The sequence below is a fragment of the Micromys minutus genome, assembly GCF_963924665.1.
Source record: "Micromys minutus genome assembly, chromosome: 17".
Lineage (NCBI taxonomy): Eukaryota > Metazoa > Chordata > Mammalia > Rodentia > Muridae > Micromys > Micromys minutus.
The window spans coordinates 40,053,464-40,077,844 of NC_137952.1; positions in this window are offsets into that span (position 1 = coordinate 40,053,464).

Here is a 24,381-nt window from a genome sequence, read left to right on the forward strand (position 1 = left end):
TCTTCACAGTCATGTCAACAGCAACAGGTAGAGCAATTCTAAGAAGAGAAGAACCTTGATATATCACAATATATAAGAAACTGTTGGAAGCCATGTATTTCAGAAGCCAGACTTTCTTCAAGTTTCAGTTTTTGAGGACTGTTCAGTACCTCTTGTAGCTTTGTGCTGAGTGTTCCGCAAATCCACATAACAGAGTTAGCAAGTTTATTGATGTACAGTTTGATGGCAGGCATCCAGCCCTTTCGTAGTACTGTGCAATCGTCACCTCCGTCTTGTTCCAAAACATTGCGTCATTCCCCTAAGAACTCTATGCTCAGTAAGCAGCCGTTCCACGTTCCACTCTCCTCCTTACCCAGCATCTGGCGACTAACAGTTTTCTTTCTGTCTTTGTGGACATATCTAGATGTAGACCCCCTACAGGACGAAGAGCTTTTCAAACACATAAGGATGCAGGGCTAGTTTCGAACAGGCAGATCTAAGATAGCAGGAGCTGCCCTTCACATGCTAGGTGGCCACAGCCCGGATGGATTCATTAAGACTGCTTTTTTGTTTTGTACCTTAGCTCCAACTGCTCCTAATTTCAAACACAATTAAAGGATGACAATGCTTCCCCTAAATCAGCTGAGCTGCATCTGAAAGGTGAGGTTGGGGTTAGTGCAGACAAACCTATGGGAAGAGAAGCGATTAATCTAAACCTCATTGCTTGCAACATGTCTTTTTTTTTTTTTAAAACTGTTTTATAATTGGGGAAATTTTGCCCTTAAGTGAGTACTATTTGTAAATAATCCTCTCTAATTGAAGGCTTAAAATGTCTGGGCAAAACCAAAAATGACTCCCTGCCCAAGGTTTAGTAACAGTTTAGGTATTTAAACGGGAGCAGCCTGAAGACCTGTGCCTGGGTTTGATCTTTGTAAACCTGTAATTACTCATCTCCCCAGCTAGACTTTTTCTGAGCTAAGCGAGGACCCGAAGTGCATTAATTACCCACCCGGTGACTCAAAATAAACAAAAACCTTACGACTTATCATCTTTGTTTGAAACAGTGACTGCTGTGGGCTGGAAAATAAGTCACTCTCTGTGGTGTTTTGGGCTCACATGTCAGATTTCCACGTTCATTGCTTGTGTCAAATCTACACGAAAGACAAAACTTCATATGCTCAGCAGAGTATTAGGAAATGCTAGTTTTACAGGTGTATAAGAGAAAACCACAGATCCAAGTGTCAGGATAATGTGCATTATACACGGGGACAGTTGAATTCATACTAAACAGATAAAGCATATGCCAGTGCCCAAGGATATTCTGGTTGTTGACAGCAGGCTAGCTGTCCCACAGTTGTTCTGAGTTTTCTGTTGTCAGGCCATTCTTCTCAAACTCACCTCATTTGAAGCCCTCGGAAAATAAGACAAATCACCTTTCTCAACCTAAGCGATGCTTCGGAAGTTTGAAACTATTCAGAAGGCTTTATTAGCTTGAAAAGAGCATGAGATTTGATCCAAATACAGCTCCCGACTGTGGTAGTGGTGGGGCCTGGCTGTCACACAGAATGCCTTAGCTCAGGGTTCTCTACCTCACGCAAAACTCTGCCTAAAATGATCACCCGGAGGATAATGCTGAGGGCCACGTGGATGGAAATTCCAACATTGATCCATAAAATGGATAAAATGCAAAATAAATCTTTACTTTGAAACTAGGCTGTCTGAAGGACTTGCTGGTATCTCAGAGGCTACGCTGAGATAAACACATAAAGTGCAGACCCTGGAGAGATGACTTTGGACCTCGGCAGCAACTCGGGACTTGGAGACAAAAACTACTGTACAAGAAAAGGAAGTTCTTGGAGTTTGGGAAGGAGAATGAGGGAAGATTTGGAATTAGCATTGGAAAGCAGGAGAGGGAAAGTGAGGTAGTTCTGTGCACGAAAGGTAGAACAAACTGGCTAAAAAGAAGAGTTCTTCAGGTGAACACAGTGGCAGAGAGGGGCACTGCACGTAGATTACAGAGTACTGTGCATCAGGATAGAATCTTAGATTCATTTTGTTATAGGACATTGCTCAAATGATAGAGGGCTGGGGCTATGCGTGTGGCATCAGAGTGAGGGGTCCTTCCTGTTGAATTGATACAAAGAAAAGTGACATATGTATAAATTGCCTGGGAGATTCAGTAATGACAAGGTTGCCCTGGGTTCAAAGACACTATGACAGGGATGTTTGAAGAATTATGTGAATGATTAAAACATTTTAAAGGAAATATGTATAGGACCCAAGATCTTGTGAGTTGCTGAGAGGGGATGTGTGAATGTCTAGAAAGACACTAGGCCCTTGAGCTAAGCTTATTTGAAGACCCCAAATAGGAAATGCCAAAGAGGCAAATGATATAGGGAGGTCAGTTTTAGGCAGGTTGAGAGCTGTGTGATGCTTTGGGGGAATGTAGGGAGGAAACTTATAAGCAGAGAAAAAAATGAGTTGCCCTCAGCCCATAGAGATACATATTAGCCGAATTCATGGAATTTAGGGTGATTTCTGAGAAAGTTGAGAAGTGGATACGGGAAAGGAGGTCTTTAAACATGTTGGAAATAAAAGAGACAAATCTGTATTTTGCTATTAGGTGTGCAAGAAGGCAAAACAGGCCAAAAGACTAGGGAGATGCCTGGAATAAAGGGAAGACCAAATGCCTCATTTCAAAAGACCTATCAGTTAAAAATTATTTCATCGGGGATTGGGAGAAAGTGATTGAATTTCTTGACTAAACAGCTATGAGATACCAGTGGAAACAGCACAAAAATAAATGACTTTGAAAGGATGAAGGATGAAGAAGGATAAAGGATGAAGGATGCTTATTTTATACTGAAGCCTTAAAGATAGATAATTCAATTGAGGAAAGAAAAGAAAAGAAGGCTGAAGTAGCAGCACCAGAGGTCGGCTTTCTCTCTTTCTTTTTAGATAAAAGACATGAGCTTACTTTAAATAACATAGAATTGTATTTAATGGAGCCAAAAAATACTGAGTAGAACATTTCTCATCTCGGGAGATTATCATGTTGAGACAGCTCAGCCAGCAAAGGTCCTTCCTGCCAAACTGAACTTGGAGTTCAGTCCTTCAGTCTACACAGTTAAACCAGTACAAACAAGCTCTCCCTCCCTCCCTCCCTCCCTCCCTCCCCCCTCTCTATCTCTTTCCCTCCCTCTCTCCCTCCCTCCCCCTCTCTATCTCTTTCCCTCCCTCCCTCTTTCCCTCCCCCTTCCCCCTCCCTTCCCCCTCCCCCTCCCTCTCTCTCACTCACTAACTCAGACACACACTCATACTCACACACACTCACACACATATACACTCACAGATATGCACCCACCCACCCACCCTCACACATACTCTCTCTCTCACACACAGACACACACACACACACACACACACATACTGTCTCCCCGCCACACACAGACAGAGGCAGTAAATAAACACATGTTATGTTCTTTTAAGATTACTTTGTTAAGAAGGTGGGTATAGGTTCTACTTGGGCCACTAGAGTGGATAATTAAAAATAGTGGTTATGATGCCAAGGAGAAACTGATACATTTAGATGAGGGAGTTGAGCAACCCCCAAAAATAAATACCCCTGGGCATGTGGAAAGCAGAGTTATCCATTGCCACTGAAATGTGGAAAATTTAATGCCTCGATTTGTTTGTACATTTTAGAATACTCATTTAAATAAGGAGTTTTCCTGCTTCCTCTCTTGGTTCACTGTAGCTTGTTTCTGCTACTTAAACAACACCCCCCCCCCCGATTGGTTTTAAGTTCATTTATACTCAGCGTTGATAGAGTCATGACAAATCAGAATGATTGCCCAAGTCTGAGCTGGCTCCTTTCACCAGGGAATTCTAAGGGATCCGAGGCAGCCTAGAGGATAGAAGATCCCATTCAGAGCAGACACCAGGAAACTTGGTCAGGGAGACACGGTGCTGAAAGTGAACCCAGAGAAAATGAAGGTGAGAAATCTAGGGTGTTATTTATTCTGAATATGGGCCAGAACCATGCACATCACTGATTTGCTAGAAATGCTGACTCCAAGACCCCACCCTAGATACAATGATACCAGCTCTTCACGAGCACAAAATTCCCCAGGATGGTTCTGTGAACGGCCCCATGAAAGCCTGCACCAGCACATCATGCTCAGAAACGGAAAGGGTCCCTTAAGGTTTAGGTTGGTGGCTTATGTTACAGTTCCCAGAAAAGCTACACCCTAAACTTCAGGAACTTGTTGAAAATGTGACACATCGAATGGGACCTTCTGGGAACAGGATCCAGGGCACAGGCTCAGTCAGTCCAACAGAGGGTTCCCAGATATCCTGAAGTATGAGAATCAGATCGCAACTCGAGGAACACTGATAAAGAGTCTGCTGACCCAGGTCACAAACAAGTAGAAGAGGAACAGCGAAGCTAGCTAGAAGTTTTGAATTAAGAGGTTGCCTGAGGTATATTTCAAGTTTAGAAAGAAAAAAAAAGGATAATATAAGTCAGCAGCAGTGTTGTGTACTAGCAAGTGTTTCTGTGAATTAACTGAGGCAGAGGGTAATGGTTGTTTGACGTCGGAGACAGCCCACCTGGATGCTTCCTCCTCCATCAGTAAGCAAAGCAATTATTTCAGGGCTTGCAAAGTTGAAAAGGAACTGGATTTGGAGAAGGTAAATGTACAACTAAGCACCATTTCCAAATAGATAATGAACTACAAAGTGAGTGTTCTGGGGCTAATTACAGATAATCATGATTCCGCTATCGAAGCGGCAAAGCCTCTTGAAGAGTGGCTTACCTGTGCGCCTCGCTATCTCGCACATCGGAAAGCGTTATCCTTGCGCTGTGTGAGCAAACCTTCCGCAGTTCGGGCTTCCCTTCATCTTCTTAAGAGATTCCTCTTCAGTTCAGAGGGAGCCGAAGCAGGGCCATAAGTCATGGGGATCCTGGAACTTGCCCTTAGTAAGAAGAGCTTGCAGATTCCCCCTTTGCGCTCTGTGACAACAAGCTGCCCCTTCTTGTAGACCCTATCCAAGTGTAAGCACTTACATTTCAGCTGAGAAAAACAAAATGCCATTAATTCCTCCAAGACTCCAGTCACACTCTCCTCACGACGACTTGCGGCACCAAGTTAGGCAGCAGGTTTCGGAAGGGCATTCCCGTTCAGCAACAGAGTTTTCCGGAGACGGGGCTTGAACTTTAGATGCAACTGTCTTGGTAGAGGTTTGTGTGAATAGAGCTGAACAAGGAAGTTCCCTAGCTCCCTGCTTAGTGAAGAATGGGGACTCTCCCAGAAGATCACGTGACGGGCATGGTACATTAACGTTCGTCTTTATTTTGGTCATGGTGGCAGGAAGCAAACGGGATGACATTGGCTAATGGCCCAGCCTTCTACTGGCTTTTATTTGTATAGTTTTGCTCTGTGTGTGCCAAGGTTGTGATCAAGAAGGTAGCTGATCTTACTATTTTTTTCATTTGTTTAGTTAGGTCTTTACCGGAAGCCATAGAACACAGAGCTATTACAAACAGTGCGTCTGGTGAGCAGCCAACAGAGCGGGTGCCCAAGTGAGGTCTGCCTTCTCAGGTGTTGTATAAGGTCTTTATGGGTGGTGGCGGTTGTTGTGTGTTATCATCCTGATTTTGAGTCAGGATCCCGCTAAGCAAGCCAGTCTTGCCTAAAAAACTCAATCATCCTACCTCAACCCCTCACGCGATGGGACTGTAGGTATGAGCTCTGAGTCTGACTTAATTTTCTAGTATTTTTATCCTGCCTCTGGTGATCCATGATAGAAAGAGAATATTGTGATTATTTTTGGTTCTGCAACCCAGATCTCTTTCCGGAGAAGTGGCAGGAACCTTTTCTTTTGACTGGATAAAAAAAAAAGGGGGGGGGAACAAAGGTAAGAGAAAAACAGACAGACAAACAGACAAACCAACAACCCAGCTCCCGGTAAACCTCTGATCTGAAGCTCAAAACTGTTGCCATTTTAGAAGATGGTAGTCTGACCTAAGGTAAAGAGACAAGCTAGGAAGAAGGCCTCGGGAAACATTTGAGTCTTATAATGGGGTACAGGTACAGATCTCAGCACTTGAATCTGTACATGTGGTGTTTTGATTATAAAATAAAAATTCACGTGTGTGTGTGTCCTTGTGCATATACTTGTGGACAATTTTGTGTGTGAAGGTGGTCCAATGATAAGAGATGCATCAGCTGCTTCTGGGTCTCAGTGAGAAGTTTATGGTTCCAACCTCGCTCATTATTTGCTAGTGTTCCTTGGGAAGAAAAGAACTGTGTGTCCCATCTCAACCGTTTCTCCTACAGCAGTTTCCTCTCTTATATCCCAAGGAAATGAATGTTTGATGCCTTTCTCCTGAGGTGTCTGACATCTTCCATGAGAGTTTCTTTGTATCTGACTAGAAGTTTCTGGGCAATTAGTCACATATAGTTTTTCTAATTATATACTTAGCCTGTATGTGTCTTTGTGTAAGTTTGGTGTTGCATTTGTTATCTGAACACAAGAGTAAAAAGGTGTCTCTTATTCCCTAGATGGTGCAGCTTAAATAATTTTAACAATTGTAGCCAAGAAAGAGACTACATTTCAGGAAGTTCCTCCCAAGTCATATCTCAGCATCTCTCTGGAACATGGAGATCTAGGACTCTTCTGTTCTTAATGATTAGTCAATTTATGAAAAAAATAGGAATTGATATAGTACACAATTCATTAGATGGTATTTGGTTCACTTTATTACTTTTATTAATATTACTTTGTTTCAGGTCGAAACCAATGGAAGACCAGTAATGGACAGAGTTCTTTTGATGACTTCACACATTGTGTTTGGAATGTCTAACCTCCAGGTGAAGAGCTCTTGGGTGAAACATCATTACCCTGACAAACACTGAAGATTTGGAGTTTAGGAAGACTTCAAACATCCTTCTTTTTCCCAAATTAAACATTTACTTGGGCTTATTTTTCAGTGTCCTGATCCTCCTGTTGACAATAGATTCATGAAAGATAATTAGATAAACTTATCCATGCTTAATGAGGTAGCTAGCTAATCTATTACCACAGATCAATAAACTTCACCACAGTCGTGTGATTCAGTCACATGTCCATGTTGTCTGGAAATGCTTAGAACTACAGGCAAGCATCCTCATCAGTGGTCTGTAAGGCTCTGGCAAAGCTTCTCAAAAGACATCCATATCAGGATCTTGTTAGCAAGCACTTCTAGGCATCAGCTATAGTGACTGAGTTTGATGGCTGTATATGGGATGTCTTTGCACAGCCTTATTTTCAGTCTCTGCTTTACTCTTTGTTGCTGTATTTTCTCCCTTGAGTATTTTGTTCTTTATTTCCCTGGTGAAGAACATCTGGGTTCTTTCCAGCTTCTGGCTATTATAAATAAGGCTGCTATGCACATGGTGGAGCATGTGTCCTTGTTATATACTAGAGCATCTTTTGGGTATAGGCCCAGGAGTGGTATAGCTGTGTCCAAATTTCTGAGGAACCTCAAGACTGATTTCCAGAGTGATTGTACCAGCTTGCAATTCCACCAACAATGGAGGAGTGTTCCTCTTTCCTCACATCCTCACCAGCATCTTCCGTCACCTGAGTTTTTTAACTTAGCCAGTCTGATTGATCTGAGGTGGAATCTTAGGGTTGTTTTGATTTGCATTTCCTTGACGACTAATGGTATTGAACATTTCTTTAGGTGCTTTTCAGCCATTTTATATTCCTCAGTTGAGAAGTCTTTGTTTAGCTCTGTACCCCATTTTAATAGGTTTATTTGAGTCTCTGGAGTCTACCTTCTTGAATTCTTTGTATATATTGGATATTAGCCCTATATCAGTCCTGTAATGTCCTATTAACAGTGTCCATTGCACTTCAGAAGTTTTGCAATTTTATCTATTTTTGTCTATTGTTGATCTTAGGACATAAACCATTGGTGTTACATTCAAAAAAATTCCCCCTGTCCCTATGTGTTTGAGGCTCCTCCCTGCTTTCTCTTCTATTAGTTTTAGTGTATCTGGTTTTATGTGGAGTCCTTTGATTCACCTGGACTTGAGTTTCATTCAAGGAGATAAGATGAGTCAATTTGAATTCTTCTGCATGTTGACTGCCAGTTGAACCAGCACCATGTGTTAAAAATGCTGTCTTTTTTTCCATTTGATGGTTTTAGCTCCTTTGTCAAAACTCACATGACCATAGGGGTATGAACTCATGCCAGGGTCTTCAATTCTAATCCATGTATTTACCTGCCTGTCTCTGTACCAGTACCATGTAGTTTTTATCATGATTGATGTGTAATACAGCTTGAGGTCAGGGATGGTGATTTTTGCAGAAGTTCTTTTTTGTGTTGTGAATAGTTTTTACTATCCTGGGTTTTTTTTATTATTCCAAATGTATTCATAAATTGTGCTTTCCAACTCTATAAAGAATTGAGTTGGAATTTTGATGGGGATTGCACTGAGCCTTTAGATTGCTTTTGTCAAGATGGCCATTTTTAATATATTAATTTGCCAATCTATGAGCATTGGAGATCTTTCCATCTTCTGAGATCTTTGATTTCTTTCTTCAGAAACTTGAAGTTCTTGTCATACAGATCTTTCACTTGCTGGTTTAGGGTCACACCCAGGTATTTTATATTATTTGTAACTATTGTGAAGGGTGTCATTTCTCTAATTTCTTTCTCAGCTTGTTTATCATTTGAGAAGAGGAAGACTCCTGGTATGTTTGAGATAATTTTATATCCAGCCACTTTGCTGAAGTTGTTTATCAGCTGTAGGAGTTCTCTGGTGAAATTTTTGGGTCAGTTAAGTATACTACCATGTCATCTGCAAATAGTTATATTTTGACTTCTTCCTTTCCAATTTATATTTATTTGACCTCCTTTTCTTGTCTAATTTCTCTAGCTAGAATTTCTAGTACTATAATAAATAGGTAGGGGGAGATTGGACAACCTTGTCTAGTCTCTGATTTTAGTGGGATTACTTCAATTTTCTCTCCATTTAATTTGATGTTGGTTACTGGTTTGCTGTATTTTGCTTTAACTAGGTATTGGGATTGAATTTCTAATTTTTTCCAAGACTTTTATCATGAAGGGGTATTGAATTCTGTCAAATACTTTCTCAGTATCTAACGAGGTGATTATGTGTTTTGTTTGTTTTCTTGTTTGTTTTGAGTTTATTTATATAGTAGATCACATTTATGGATTCACGTATATTGAACCATGTCTGCATTTCTGGGGTGAATCCTACTTGATAATTGTGAATGATAATTTTGAAATGTTCTTGGATTTGGTTTGCAAGAATTTTATTGACTATATTTTCATTGATATTTATGAAGAAAATTGGTCTGAAGCTATCATTCTTTCTCGGGTCTTTGTGTTTTAGTTATAAGAATAATTATGGCTTTTAAGAATGAATTGGGTAGTATTCCTTCTTTTTCTATTTTGTGTAATAGTTTGAAGAGTATTGGTATTAGGTATTCTTTGAAGGTCTGATAATATTCTGCACTAAACCCATCTGATCCTAGGCTTTTTTGGTTGGGTAACTTACAATGAATGCTTCTATTTCTGTAGCAGTTATAGGACTGTTTATATGGTTTATCTGATCCTGATTTAACTTTGGTATGTGATATCCATGTAGAAAATTGTTCATTTCCTCTAGATTTTCCAGTTGTGTTGAGTATAGACTTTTTTAGTAGGATCTGGTAATTTAAAATTTTTTTTTTCAGTTTCTTCTGTTATGTCTACCTTTTCATTTCTTGTATTTTTAAGTTGGATACACTATCTTAGCCCTCTGGTTAGTCTAGACAAGGGTTTATCTATCGTGTTGATTTTCTCAAAGAACCAATTCCTGTTTTGGATGATTCTCGGTATAGTTGTTTTTGTTTGTGATTGGCTGATTTCAGCCCTGAGTTTGATTATTTATTGCTGTCTATTCCTTTTGTGTGCATTTGCTTCTTTTTGTTTTGGAGTTTTTAGGTGAGCTGTCAAGCTGTTACTGTATGCTCTCTCCAGGTTCTTTTTGGAGGCACTCAGCTATGAATTTTCCTCTGAGCACTGCTTTCATTATATCTCATACGTTTGTGTAATTTGTGCCTTCATTTTCATTAAATTATAAAATATTTTTTATTTATTTTCTTATTTCTTCCTTTACCAAGTTGTCATTGAGTAGAGCATCATTCAGCTTCCATGTGTATGTGTGCCTTCTGTTGTCTTTGCTGTTAGTGAAGACCAGCCTTACTCCATGGTGATGAGATAGGATTCAGGGGATTATATCAATCTTCTTGTATCGTTTGAGGGCTTTATTCTGACTGATAATATGATTAGTTTTGGAGAAGGTACCATGAGGTGCTGAGAAGAAGTTATATTCTTTTTTTCATAACTTCTGTTAGTTTCACTGTGTCTCTGCTTAGTTTCTGTCCATTGATGAGATTGGGGTGTTGAAGTCTCCCACTATTATTGTGTGTTGTTCAATGTGTGCTTTGAGTTTTAGTAAAGATACTTTTATAAATGTGTGTGCCCTTGCATTTGGAGCATAGATATTTAGAATTGAGAGTTCATCTTCGTAGATTTTTCCTTTGAGGAGTGTGAAGTGTCCTTCATTATGTTTTTTTGATAACTTTTGGTTAAAAGTTGATATTTTTCTATATTAGAATGGCTACTCCAGCTTGTTTCTTGGGACCTTTTTTTTTTTTTTTTTCTTTTGGAAAATACTTCAAGCTTTTTACTCTGAGTTAGTGTCTGTTTCACTGAGTTTTCTATATGCAGCAAAATGGTGGGTACTGTTTATGTATCTAGTCTGTAAGTTTATGTCTTTTTATTGGGGATTTGAGTCATTGATATTAAGATATTATAAGGAATAGTGACTGTTGATTCCTGTAATTTTTGTTGTTAGAGGTAGAATTATGTTTGTGTGGCTATCTTCTTTTGGGTTTGTTGCAAGAAGATTACTTTCTTGCTTTTCTAGGGTGTAATTTCCCTCCTTGTGCTGAAGTTTTCCATTTATTATTTTTTGTAGAGCTCTATTTGTGGAAAGATATTGTGTAAATTTGTTTTGTCATGGAGTAATTTAGTTTCTCCATTTATGGTAATTGAAAATTTTGCTGGATATAGTAGCCTGGGCTGGAATTTGAGTTCTCTTAGAGTCTGAATAACATCTGTCCAGGATCTTCTAGCTTTCATAGTCTCTGTTGAGAAGTCTGGTGTAATTCTGATGGGTCTGCCTTTATTTGTTACTTGACCCTTTTCTTTTACTGCTTTTAATATTGTTTCTTTATTTTGTGCATTTGGTGTTTTGATTATTGTGTGATGGGAAGACTTTCTTCTCTGGTCCAATCTGTTTGTGGTTCTGGAGGCTTTTTGTATGTTTATGTTCATCTCTTTCTTTAAGTTAGGGAAGTTTTCTTCTATAATTTTGTTGAAGGTATTAACTGGGCCTTTAACTTGGGAATTTTTACTCTCTTCTATAGCTATTTTCTTTAGGTTTTGTCTTCTTGTTGTGTTCTGGACTTCCTGGATATATTGAGTTAGGAGCTTCTTGCATTTTGCATTTTCTTTGACTGTTATGTCAATGTTTTTATGGTATCTTCTGCCCCTTAGATTCTCTCTTCAATCTTTTGTATGTTGGTGATGCTTGTGTGTATGACTTTTGATCTCTTTCCTAAGTTTTCTATTTCCAGGATTGTCTCTCATTTTGATTTCTTTATTGTTTCTATTTTCATTTTTAGTTCCTGGATGGTTGTGTTTAATTCCTTAACCTGTTTGGTTGTGTTTTCCTGTAACTCTTTAAAGGATCTTTGTATTTCCATTTAATTGCTTTTACTTGTATGACTGTGTTCTCCTGTATTTCTTTTGAGAAGTTATTTATATCTTTTTAAAGTCCTCTATCATCATCGTGAGATTTAATTTTAAATCCAAATCTGGCTTTTCAGGTGTGTTGGGATATCCAGTACTTGCTATGATGGAAGAACTGGGTTCTGTTGATACCAAGTTGTTTTGGTTTCTGTTGCTTAGGTTCTTGTTCTTGCCTCTTACCATCTGGTTACCTCTCATATTAGTTGGTCTTGCTGTCTCTGACTGGATTTGTCCCTCCTGTGGGCCTGTGATGCTGTGATCTTAGTGACAGCGCTCCTGGAGACTAGCTTTCTCCACACAGGTTTTGAGTCTAGAGGGATGTTGCACAGCCTTAGCTCTGGGTACAGATGGAGACTGGAAGAGTCTTGTCCCAGGTTACCCCATAGCTTCTGTGTCCCACACATGTCTGGCAGGTCTTTGCTTGGAAAATCAGTGAAGCAAAAGTGGAATCCTACCTGTGGGCTTAGGAGTGAGAATACTCCTGATAGACCAGCTCTCTGCAGGCAGGTTTTGGGTCCAGAGGGCCATGGGACAGCCCCAGCTCTGGGTGCAGATGGAGACCAGAAGAGACATAAAATCTTTATATGTTAATTTCTTTTTGTATTCCCTGCTATCTCTTCTTTCTAGTTCCTGGAATTTGTTCAATATAGGTCAACGGTGCATTTTCTCCACATAATATCAGCTTAGGTGTTATTAACGTCACACATTTGTGTTTTAAAGATTTTTCTTAAAATGTAATTGATAGAAAGAAGTATGTCAGTCAGTGCCTGTGTTTTATGGGTTTATCTAGTTTGTGTGAATAACTGGACTATGCATCATTTGGCTGTGTGTGTGTGTGTGTGTTCACCTTTTCACTGAGCACCTGTGGTTCTGAGTTTCCTGGTGCATGTGCCAAGAATTCATTTAAAAAATAGTTATGGATATATCATCTGGTTGCAATTTATTACCAGTAGATCTAGTAATGGAATTTGGGGATTCTATGGTAATTGCATATTGAAATCTTGAGCAACAACCAAATGCTGCTTGGTGGATAAAACATTTTGCTTCTTTTTTTTTTTTTTTTTTTTGTCTTTTTATAATTGAAGAACTTTATTTTTAAAAAACAAAGATAAATGTACAAATTTTAAGCATTTTTGCATAAAAGTATACAAATACATTTTGTGATTGCTTGGCTTTTTTTATTGAAAAACTGTATTTTAAAAAACAAAGATAAATGTACAAATTTTCAGCACTTCTGCATAAAAGTATACAAATACATTTTTAAGGTTGTAATTAAGTATTTGTGGGTACATATACATACACATATGTATATATGTAACAATAATATAGGAAAAGAGGTTATTAATTTGGAGAGATAGGAGAGAAACTGGGAGGGGCTGTAGGGAGAAAAGGGGGGTGCGATACAGTTCTATTTTAATTAAAATATATTCTTTTTTTTTCTTGAACTTCACACAGTCTGTGAGTGTGAATATATCATTTTTTTAAGGTTTGATAGTGTGCATTAAGATCTTACTAGTTACAATGAGCATAAAGTACATGTAAAACAGGATGTAACCTGGATATAGTCAAAGTTTTCTTGGTGTGTAAGGAGTAAACATAATGGTTTTTTCTTTTCTTTTTCTTTCTTTTCTTGAACTTCACATAGTCTGTGAGTCGTTTCTGGGGTGTTCAGAGCTTTCCGGGGTTAGTATCTAATTATCAGTGACTGCATATTATGTCTGTTCTTTTGTGAGTGGGTTACCTCACTTAGGATGATATTCTCTAGATGCATCCATTTTCTTAAGAATTTCATAAAGTCATTGTTTCTGATAGCTGAGTAGTACTCCATTGTGTAAATATACCACAATTTTTGTATCCATTCATCTACTGAAGGACATCTGGGTTCTTTCCAGCTTCTGGCTATTATAAATAGAGCTGCTATGAACATTGTGGTGCATGTGTCTTTGTTGTATGTTGGAACTTCTTAGGGGTATATACCCAGAAGTGGAATAACTGGGTCTTCAGGTAGTACTATGTCCAGTTTTCTGAGGAATCGCCAGACTGATTTCCAGAGTGGTTGTACCAGTTTACAACCCACCGACAGTGGAGACGTGTTCCTCTTTTTCTGCATTCTCTCCAGAATCTGCTGTCATCTGAATTTTTGATCTTGGCCATTCTGACTGGTGTGAGGTGGAATCTCAGGGTTGTTTTGATTTGCACTTCCCTGATGACTAAGGATGTTGAGCACTTCCTTAGATGCTTCTCAGCCATTTGATATTCCTCAATTGAGAACCTTTTGTTTAGCTCTGTATCCCATTTTTAATAGGGTTGTTTGATTCTCTGGTGTCCAGTTTTTTTAGTTCTTTGTATACCTTGGATATTAGGCCTCTATCTGATGTGGAGTTGGTAAAGATCTTTTCCCAATCTGTTGGCTGCCGTTTTGTTTTTTTGACAGTGTCCTTGGCCTTACAGAAACTTTGCAATCCCATTTAGTCCCATTTGTCAATATTTGACCTTAGAGCATGAGCCATTGGTGTTCTGTTCAGGAAATTTTCTCCTATGCCTATGTGTTCTAAGGTTTTCCTACTTTCTCTTCTAATAGTTTCAGTGTACCTGGTTTAATGTGGATATCTTTTATCTACTTGCACTTGAGCTTTGTACAAACAGATAAGAAAGGGTCTATTTTTATTCTTCTGCATGCTGAGTGCCAGTTGGACCAACACCATTTGTTGAAGAGGCTGTCCTTTTTCCATTGAATGTTTATAGCTCCTTTGTCAAAATCAGGTGACCTTATATGTGAGGGCTCATTTCTGGATCTTCCATTCTATTCCATTGATCCTCATGCCTATCTCTGTACCAGTACCATGCAGTTTTTAGCACAATTGCCTTGTAATATAGCTTGAGGTCAGGGATGGTGATTCCCGCAGATGTTTTCTTGTTGTTGAGGAAGGATTTCGACATTCTAGGTCTTTTGTTATTCCATATGAAATTGCACATTGCTCTTTCCAACTCTATGAAGAATTGGGTTGGAATTTTGATGAGGATTGCATTGAATTTGTAGATTGGTTTTGGTAAGATGGCCATTTTTACAATGTTGATCCTTCCAATCCATGAGCATGGGAGATCTTTCCATTTTCTGAGATCTTCCTCGATTCAAACAAAGCAAATTAACACGGTATTTCCCCGTTACCTTTCTTGTGTGGAGAGAGCAGAGAAATGGGAAAGAGAATGTGTTTCTTTGGTGACCAGTGACAGTTGTCTACATATTGTAGAACCTCTGTCACCCTCCTTTTTTTTATTTCTAGTGATATCCTGACTGCTAAGCCCTTTCTCCTCCTGAAAATCCGAGATGCTGATGTAAGCAAAATGAGAAATGAGGGAGATCCAGTCGTTCTTGCCCTTGCAACTCATGTTAGACAAGGAAGGGATATCTCCAATTGTGCCTTGTATTTCCTGTAGGCTTGCCCTGCCATTCTGGCACTTCCCCAGTGCCTCATGACTCTCTTGATCTGGTTTAATGCCACCCTCTTTTGCCTGACTTTGCTATACTTTAAAAAATAGGCTCAGTGTGAAGATAAGAGGTATTTAGTGGCAATGCTCAAGGCTCAGACCCCAAATGCCAGCAGTTAGGAAGACAAGGCCAAAGAATTTCTGTAAGTTTGAGGCCAGCCAGGGCTGATGGGTTACAAGCCAGCTGGGGTTATAGAATGCAAGCGTGTCTCACTCACCTCCCTCATCTACACGGGTACTCTGTTGATTGTGATGAGTCCTTTTACAAGAATCAAGGGTTTAGGTGCATAGACAGTTCTAATCTAAGACCATCCAATTCTAGTATTGATTTGGCTTAACAAGGTGTGGACACAAGGACATTATTTTATATGTTAAAAAGATATAGAGGACTTCTTAATGTAACAACTAGATGATTAAGTTTTCTATTGTCAAGTGGATGTTTATTTTTTTATTCAATTCATCATCTACAATATATTTAAAATTTAATGTTAAATTTTGGATCAGTTGTAGATTTATGCATTTTGTAGGAAATATTGCAAGGAAGTACTGTTTCCTTAACCAGTTTCAGTAGCAATGAACTAATTCATGGGTATAGACTAGTTTCTGTCTCCAACTAGGTTCAGTTCCTTATTGTGGCCCTGCTCTAAGAATGGAGTAGACATACAATAAAGGGGATCAAAGGTATCTACCTGCCACGTGGGTATAGCAATTTAGATAAAAATTAAGAAGTCCTGAGAGACTCTCATTTGTAATAGGATGCTGACTGAGAGGAGTCAATCTTAGTCCCAGCTCTAAGTCTTCTGAATGCTTTGGGGTGCTTATAATAAGCTGGCATAGGGTACTAGCTGAGAGAAGCCCCCTACAAAGCAAGTCTGAGGGTCATTGACAGGAGCAGCAAAAGCAACAGGCTTCCAATCTCCAGCAGACCTTAAAGACTGCAGTAGCAGGTTTCTGGTGGCTGAAGGAGAAATGAACCCCTCTCTCAGCTTTGGTCAAATCCTAGAGCCTAGTTCAAGTGTGCTTTCTATATAGTGCAAAGGACTCAGGAATGCAAAACTGTCAAGCCCATCATCTGTGAGTTTACTCTTAGAACAGGAGCTTGGTAGTCTTTGTTTCCTCCCTACGTGGTGGACTGGTATGATGAAAGTGTGTTGAAGTCTCGGGATGATATAAATGTATATATCTCCATATATTTATGAATGTATTTACATATATATACAGATATGTGTGTGTGTAAATAAGGTGAAAGATGGGATCAATCACAGAAGAGCTGTCAACAGATTTAAAAAATTTTGGTTGTTTCTGTTGCTGTGGTAAACTTCAAAGGCTTCCATTAGCTGTGTCTGTTCCCTGAGACTCTGGCTGTTAATTCTGTCCTGCTGGGATTTTCTTTCTGGAGAATTGTTTTTTTTTTTTTTTTTTTTTTTTATAATTTTTTTTTAAATTTGTTTTTTTTCATTTAAGCTGTGTTGCTTATTCCATTGACTGCTGACAGCAGTCTACTCTGTGACCTCTGGTCTTGAGTTTCCCACCTGACAGAGAGCAGGAAGCTCTGCCTGAAGAGCCCCTTCCACCATGCTGGGTAATTTATAATAAAGCTAACCAATAACATTGTAACCAGCAAATCTACCTTGGTCTAAATGCTAAATTTATTTAGACTTCTACTCTGTGAGGTCAATGCTTGGATTCCAGGACAGGAAGAGGGGCTAGGAGGTAGAAGATGTGTTGAGAACTAACAGGCAGATAAAACATTTATTCACTCCAGGTGAAGATATCAGTTTAGGCAGGCCAGGTAGTTAGTTACCTAGGTACAAATTGGCCACACAAAAGGCATGTGTTATACACGTCACATGGTGGTAGACATGCTGGTCTATTAAGAGACACAGAGGCAGGCTGGTTTGAAGGCAGAAACAAAGACACAGTCCTCTGACTCAAGGCCATGTTTATACAGAATTACTCCAAAATGGCCCTGTGCCAAAAATAGCTATATAACAGGGTATATTACTGTTTGCTTTTGGGGTTCTCTTGGACATCTGGTATCAGTCATTCTGTGCTCATTCAGAGACCACTGGGTGTCCAGTGTGAGCCATGTTATAGCTGATTCACATTAGATATCCATATCAACACCATACTGTGTAAACATAAATTGGACTTCAGGCCCTGTGTTCCCTACATACCTGTAAAAAGGTGTGGTCATGGGGCTACATACCAATTTGTGTCTGCTGTTTTACACATCTGCAGGCTTGTATATCCACAGCTATCTCAAGATACAGTACAGTTCTAGTTCCACAATATTTCTTACACCATTTGTGGCTTTAGGTAATTGTTTTTCCTTTTTGCAGGACAGCCCAGGATCATGGGAAGTTTGATCTTCCTGCCTCCTGGCCATGAGTGTTGAGGTGACATGTGTGTGCCACTGCCCAGCTTGCTTTAGGGATAAGCAGTTGCTTTCCTCTGCTTTTCTGATGTAGACACATGGTTTGGGATCCTTCTCTTTTCTAATGTCAGAGTTTAGTGCTACAATGGTCTTTATAGTAACCCACATTTAAAATATATTTAAATGCAGATTTTATTCATTTTGAGAATTGATCCCACGTATTAGGGGCTAGCCTTCAACTCCCTTTATAGTTATGATGGCCTTATACTTCTAGTTATCTTTCTACCTCCTGAGTGCTAGGATTACCCCATGCCCCATCGCATCTAGTTTATAGAGTGCTGGCGATCAAAGCCAGGGCTTCCTGCATGCCAGGTACTCACTCTCCAGTTAAGCTATATCCCAAGCCCAATTCCAGAGATCTTTAACTACTTTGAAAATTTCTATTTTGGAAGTATATGACTTGATTAATGTGTGCTTATTAATTTTCATGTTGCTTTATTATTTTTGATCTCCATTTGGCTCCAATACCTGTTAAATTCCTTGCAGTATAAATTATAGCCAAGGATTATGGAGTGTCTTGCTGACTGTGCTTTATTTGGTATAAGTTGTTTTTGTTGGGTAGATTATCTTCTATATAGTGGTTAAACCCTGCTGGTAATTTAGTGTATCAGTTTTTGCCTGTTCTTGAGTTCTCTTCAGCTTGTATTTTACCCCTTGAAAATGGAGTATTGAGGTCTATAATGGGAAGTGTGAGTTTGCCTACCTTTTTTTATTTCTATTAGTTTTTAATGGCTTTATTTTAAAACTATCTTTTTGTTGAAGATAGGCTTTTTCTTTCCCCAATAAGAACTAGATTGTAGTATGATGTGTAAGTTGCCTACCCCAACAATCCTAGTGGGAATTTCAGAAAAACATAGTCCAAAAATTTTCATTTTAAGGTAGATTCTTCCTTCTAAAGACCTCAAACTGGTTTCTATTCAACAGAGGGCTTCGAAATCAAAGGAAAACTGATCTAAATTACAGCACAACCCAAACAAAGACACATTTCAATTCCTTCTTCTTCCAAATTCTAATTTCCAAAGAACAGATGCCGCAAGCTGCTAGCCCAGAGCCTGGCCTCGGAGCTCAGGAGAGTGAGGCTCCTCCTCTGCCAAGGCATTTGACTGGAATTCAAGGATCATCTTTAAAATCAACCTTTGTAAAATTATGTTATAAAAAGCAGTCCATGCATTCGTAGTTTATAAAAATAATGTTTGTATGGTCAAAGAAATATGCGGCTTAAACCTAATTAACTTTGGTTAGCTTCCCAGATGGATGTGACCCATTTAACGAGAGTTTTTAGGTCTTCAGACTTTATTATGCACAGTAACCCAAACATAAACTTTCTCCTTTCTATTTTAGATTTAATGAAAAAACTTCTGAGCCAGTAAAGTGATTTTTTATTTAGGTAGATTATAATTACACTGAGAAGTTTAGGAATATGTTGTGTTTCACAATTGCTTATAAACAACCCTAACCGATCTTTTATTTATTTACCTATTTGTTTGTTTGTTTGTTTTATATGCATAGATCTTGCGCCAGAGTATCCTTGTACTCTCTGTAGTCTGTGTTGGCCTTCTGATGATCTCAGTTCAGCTGCCAAGCGTTGGGATTTTAGGCTTGAGCTATATTCTTTCCTTTTGTTTCTATGAGGTGCCAGGGCCACTGACCATTGTGCTTTCTTTATGTTTCTCAAGAACAGTGGAAGTAATAACCTTCAGTGAGTGGAGTATTTTATGATGCTCTTTGACATTTCATGAGTAACAGCTCAAACTTTTAATGACTTAAACATTTAGGAAAGGCCTTCCAACCCCAGGCTACCATAGATGCTCTTGCCTTTTGCTAGAAACTATTTACTGTATTCCTACTATGTGTAAATCACAGTGGGTGAAGGGAGTTTCAAAGTCTAGGGAGAGCCTAATTTACAATCAGGTTAAAGAAAAAGGCTGACTATGTGCATTAGCAAACACACATGACATAGAGGGGCTTAAAGCAGGCACTTCGGGAGGGATGCATGTGAAGGAATTAACAGCCCAGCTGAGGTGGGCAGAGGACATATCTGTGAAGACCTGTGTAGGTGAAGACACTGCAAGCCTTCACTTCAAACAGCATCTAGATTTCATGAAGCAGAGATGGGAGGTGTGTTCGAGACAATGGTTGCAGCTGAAGCCATGTCAGCAGTGGAAGGGCAGTTGAGGAGTACTTGGGAGAGACGAGAGCAGTAGATTTAGAGAGCTTGGTTAAAAAGTATGGGGAAATAGTTGCACCATGAGTCTAGCCCAAGGCACAATACTATTGTTGGAAGGTGGTATAGGTCAGGAAGGTGCCTGTTCTGAAAGGCTTTAAAAATGATTTGCTAGGAGAACCTCAGGGGGTTGAGGACAATACAGACCAGCACAGGATGCAAAGTTAAACATTGAAAGACAAAATGGCGGAGGAATAAATGGAGATCTGTGGAGTCTCCCGTGTAACTGTGTGCGTGCATGTGTTCGAGTATATGTGCCTATGAGAAAGACAGAGATACAGCAGACGTATGGGGGGGGGTTCTAGATCACAGATGGCAAGAAGAGAAAGGAAAATGGTTTCCAGAAACAATGGCACATCTGGGTCACGTAGAGTCTTCCAGGAATACTTTTCTTTAGACTGCAGTGTTGAGTGTGAATGATTGTCTGAGAAAGAAGGACATTGAGGAATTGGACCCAGGGAACAGGTGCCGAGGAAACAGAACATAAGGTTATTTAGTGTTCACACCTTCAGTTGTTCGAGTGACGTAAGCACACCTTTCGGTAAGGGCTCACGGTATACATCTGAGAAGAACATTACCCCTCCAGCTCCAGTTTTGAGGCCAGAGACAGTCTATCAGTAGCTAGAGGAGCAACAGAGACTCAGGTAGGTGACCAGTGGGTATGTGTGAGTGAATACATTTTTATGATTCCCTAAAAATCTACTCTATTTCTTCCTGGACTGAAGCTAAGCGATTAATTAGCTTCTCTGACAACATATACTCCACTGTTTCCACCTATCTCTTTACACAGAAAAATAATATATCTAATATTTTTCTCTGTTACTGTTCATGCTAAGTACATTTACATATTATTGTCTTAAAATATAAATGATTTAAACTACCTTTAGTAAAGTACAACAATCATATAAGTATATGATGTTTTTAAGATCTATAAATTGTTAAATTTGTAAATTGTTTAAAAAGATGCTTAACTGGGGCAGATTTTTCAACACTATTTCCTAACATTTATAGAGAAAGAAATTTATAGAGAAAAAATAGAAATAGGTTATAAGCTTGGAAAGTTTCTTATGAGGAAAATAGTTGTTTCATTGGTTTTTTTGTTTTTTTGTTGTTGTTCAATCTTAGGTAAACAAGGACATATAAAACTTATCAAAATAATACTTGTTAAATTTGGTGGCAATCAGGTCGTTTCTGTTTTTATCTTCTCTCTCGGTGTTAGATTTAAGCGTTTCTACAGCAGCTTCCGAAGTTCAGCCTGTGCCGTTTCCTCTTCCTTTCTTCCCATTATATCAGGTTTCTATTTTGTGATCTGTGTACCCATGATTGTTTGAAAAGGGAGCCCAGTCTTCTAGCTCGTAAACATCACTTCCTCTGTCTCATGAATTTATTTAAATGGCTGATACTTGAGCCCAGGGGATTGTTTATCCTAACACCGAGGAGTCAAGAGTGCTCATTACCCCCACTCAAAGCTATCCATAGGTCAACAACAGGAGGCAAGACGCCTCATGCTCAGTTACCCCAAACCTCCTTTCTCAGGCCTTCACTTCCCAAGCTTTGTGCTTTGAGTAGTCAGTTAGTCATCCATTTTGGAAAGTCCAGGGAAGTGAGTGTCTGTGGCCCTGTCAAGAGAGCATTGACTTCCTTGCTTATCTTCTCTTCATGTTCTTCTCATTTCTCCCTCATAACAGAATGCATAAAATGACACTGATTTAGTTTTTAACTAACTTGGAGAGTCTGCGTGCATTCTTACAGCAGAGAGAGGACCCACTTTTCTAAGCCTTTAATAGGAAGATTTTTTTTCCCCAGGGAACAGCTTAGATAGAACTTTTTCACTACTGTAAAGAGACAGTATCAAACTGACTGTGCTTCTGCAAGCCGACCTGCAATAACTTCTGTAATGACTTATATCCTGATGACTTCCTCCACCGGCAGGCAATATTACCAAAGTTTAGAAAAATTACACGAAACTTTATTCAGCTTCTGACACTGGTTAACATGAAATATTCCTGAAGTCATTTATCTTTAACCTATTTTTTTTTTTTACTGGCCAACAAGATGTCTATGATTCTTCATTCTGACTTTAGAATATTTTTTTGCCTAAAAATTTCATTTACTCTGATTCAGTGATATTGAATCGCAGGTTAAGGGTGTCAGAGCAGCTGCCTTATTTTAGATTATCAGCCATAGGCTTTGCACTTTGAGAGTGCATGCTTATCATGTAGAGTTTAGCCTAGCAGTTTCCCATAATCCAGATCATTTTGAAGGTTATTTCCACCCATACACATGTCATCTCCTACAACTAGTTCCCACCAGGAAAGATTGGTCAACAGATCTGATGGCATGATCTTGGATTCTTAGGGTTTTTCCTAATTCCTGATTCCCTGATAGAGATATAGTTCTCTAGCCCAATGTCTCAGGAGAATGTAAAAACAGGAATGAATGCTTTCATGTTTTAAAGTTTAAGGGAGATAGGTTATCAGAATTTGGTATTTCTCTTAGTTGTGGTGGTCCACATGCAATGCTGACTTCCAGTCTGTTTCTTAGAAGGGGTGGGACCTCCTGGTCTATTCTTCTGGCTTTTATGAATCAAAATGAATGATTAAAAAAATTAATTCACTTATCTCCACAAACTGCTTTACTAGGATTAATGTCAACTGAAGGTGAATGACTCTTCTTCTTTGGGAATATAAATCCCAGATCTGTTACAGGTGATTCCATTTGACAAACAAAAGCTTGACACCGGTTAGTATAATTAGAGGTGCCTTTCTGCACCCCTGAAATGACTCATTACATTTACTTACCATTCTTTTGTGGGCACACCCATTTTTAGACCCTGTTACTCTGCAGACACGTATACACTACACATGCTTTTACTTACATTTCAGCCAGTTGTCCAATACCAGCATCACAGTTAGTATGTACTTTGCCCTGAATACTGGTACTGACACCTACTTCATCTGTATTTGCTGCCCCAAGACCTTTGGATAAAGACCCCTTTCCTGCCCTACCCCTAGGCACACACTTGCCCTCTACATCTGTGTGGAGAAAGTCAGGAAAATGAGCTTGTCTGAGCAACCTCTAACTGACTCATTTTTGTCCCATCTGGGGTTGTTTGTCATCTTTTATATGTTAAGGAATCTTGTTTGCACATATATGCACATATTAGGGAATCTTGGTTGCTTGTATATGTGTATGTTAGAGAATCTTGATTGCCTGTGTATTCACACGATAAGGAATCTGGCTTGAATGTGTATAGCTACGCTGTGGAGATGAACTCTTCTTCTGGAGCCAAAGCTTCTTGCCCTGGAACAGCTTAAACTGACCCAGTGAGAATTGACAGCTCCCAAAAAGTATGATAACCAAATTATCCTCCTTTGCAAGGCAAAGCCAAGAAGGGCCACTGTATATAAGCTGAGATGCTTCAAGAGCTCCTCCTCTCACCTTCTTCCCCTCTTCCTCCTCACTGTTCCCAACCCCATCCTGATTTTAGCATGAATTATAACTTGTTTGAAAAGATATGTCAATGTTTAATGACAGTTGCGAAAATAAGCCTTGAGGGTCTTACCATGTTGAAGCCATATGGGTGGGAGACTGACACCAGCAAAACCTTTCAGGTTTTAGCAAGAATGATGACTGGGAACGTAAATTGAAGAGAAGAGTTAAACTGAGTTTTCAACGGTACCTATTGTTAGAATATTACCATTAGAACCCCCTTGGTGGCTGTTTTGTTCATATTTCTTGCATTTTATTTAATTTACAAAGGAAAGAATTACATTCTAAGAGTTCCCCAAGATTGAACAGCTTATGGCCTGCTTCTGTATCAGATCAATAGCAGTAACAAGGTCAATGAGTACAGTTGACAGTTTACCTGTCCAAGGAAAATGTCTTTGGAGAAGGAAGAAAAATGACAACTTTATGTTCCTATAAATTTTCAAATAGACTAGCCAGCTTCACTTTGCTTTTAAAAATTAACTGTTATGCAAGTGGTTACTAGTAGATAGGGTCTACTCAGAGGAATGGGAATTATGACAATAGTCTGGAGGTCCATAGAAACTGAGTCTTATTTTACTATTCCTGAGCCCCATAAGATTGTCCATTCCTTGGCATCTTCATTCACAAGTGGGGGGAGTGATTGATGTACAGAGATTACATAAACAGAAAATACACTAACAAGGGATCAGACTTTGTTGATATCCATCTTCAGAAAGTCAACTCCAACAAACACACTCTAGCCTTTGATCCATTAATTGTACATACTTGTGATTAATGAATTGTGTTTGCAAACTTGAGTTTTATAAGGTGTGTCGAATGTAAAGTTAAGTGTAATAAAATGCTATATGGAAGTTTATGGAGTTGTGATTGGTAAATAGTATA